Source organism: Orycteropus afer, unplaced genomic scaffold (assembly GCF_000298275.1).
Source record: "Orycteropus afer afer isolate SDZICR_OR568_19922 unplaced genomic scaffold, OryAfe1.0 scaffold00098, whole genome shotgun sequence".
In the NCBI taxonomy this organism is placed as follows: Eukaryota; Metazoa; Chordata; class Mammalia; order Tubulidentata; family Orycteropodidae; genus Orycteropus; species Orycteropus afer.
Window position 1 is genome coordinate 6,351,183 of NW_006921685.1, and position 1,779 is coordinate 6,352,961.

Genomic DNA, 1,779 nt, shown 5'->3' on the forward strand with positions numbered 1-1,779 from the left:
CTGGTTCTCTGTTTACAATCTTGTAGGCTTATTTACTTTGGATACTTCCATAGGAAAGTTGGGCAGTCTACTTCCGTAGTGATACTGCCTCAGAAACCCAAGAAGGGGTCGCTATGAGTCGGGTCCGACTTGACGGCACATGACAACAACAGCAACAAATAGCTGGGTTGGTTTCTAGGTTATGTCATCATATGTATTAATGGTCAGTTGTTGTTTGCTGTTGTTGGTTCTCTGTCCAAAGGACTCCCTTTAGCATCTCTTGTAAGGTTGTCTGGTTTTTACCAATTCCCTTAATTTCTGCTTATCTGGAAATGTCCTACTTTCACCACCATATTTGAGGGACAGTTTTGCTGGGTATATAATTCTTGGTTGGAAATTTTTCTCTTTCAGTGTTTTATATGTACCATCCCATTGTCTTCTTGCCTGCATGGTTTCTGCCAAGAAATCTGAGGTTATTCTTATTGGTTGCCTCTTGTAGATAAAGTTTTGTTTTTCCTGGGCTGCTTTCAGGATTCTTTCTTTGTTTTTGGTTTTAGTGAATTTGATGATGGTATGTCTTGGTGATTTTCTTTTAGGGTCTGTCTCCTTTGGGGTTTGTTGGACTTCTTGAATGGATATATTCTCATCTTTCATCATAGTAGCAAAATTCTCTTCCAACATATTTTGACAGTTTTCTCTGTGGTTTTATTTGTCTCTTCCTGTTCTGGAATTCCGATTACACGTAGGTTATTCCTTTTGATGGTATCCCACATGATCCTTAGGCTTTCCTCATTTTGTTTTGATCTTTTTTCTGATTGATCCTTTTCCAAAGAAGTAGTACAAATAAGTATTCAGGTATTTTTCTTCAGTCTCACTAATTCTGTCTTCCATTGATTCAATTTTACTCCTTTGCCCTTTCAGTGTGTTATCTATTTCTGAAAACTTAGTATTAATCTTCTAGATTTCTATCTGTAGATTTTGTATAGTTTCTAATTTTTCATTTATTTTGTTGTTTTGTTCTTGTATTGTCTTTCAAAATTATTCTAGGGTTTTCTCTGTTTTTTTCCTCAATTTTGTCAGTGTTTTACTTGATCTAACTCTCAATCTGTTGAAGACACCTAAATATATTTCGTTGGAATTCCTTATCAGGGAGTCCCAATGCTGCTGCTTCCTCAGGGATGTGTGCTGGGTCTGGATCCTGGTCCCTTGTTTCTCTTGCTTTTTTTGTGTGGACTGTGATGCTCTCTGAGACGTTGTGACATTTTTGTGTTTATATTTAATTAGTGATTGTATATTGGAGTGACTTGCCCATAATTTTTGTTTTCTTTGTTGGATGTTATCCACGTAAGCAGAGTACTGTGCTCCTTTATTCGCTAGTTGGCAGCACTTATACAATTACCACCTGTCACCTTTCCTATTGTCAGCCTCCTGTATGTCCCAGCTGTCCTTGGCAAATGGAACCTATTCTTTTCTTTTCTTTTTTTTTTAATGTGATTTGGGTGAAGATTTACAGAGCGAATTCACTTTCCATACAGCAGTTCACATGTACTTTGTCTCCTGTCTTTGACCACAGTTTACAATGCAACAGGTCCCCTCCCACTTCCTCCCCATAGTTACCTCTTCCCAGTGTCCATCCCTCCATACTCTCCTGCGACCTGAGCTGTCTCCCTGTGCATAAGCAGCCCTTCCTTCTCCCATGATTGTTCTCCCCAGGGTGTGTGTCTACTTGAGGTAAATGTTTAACTCACATGCCTGTACATTGTTTGGCTGGAAACCACAGGTGTGGGTTCAATTCCAGAC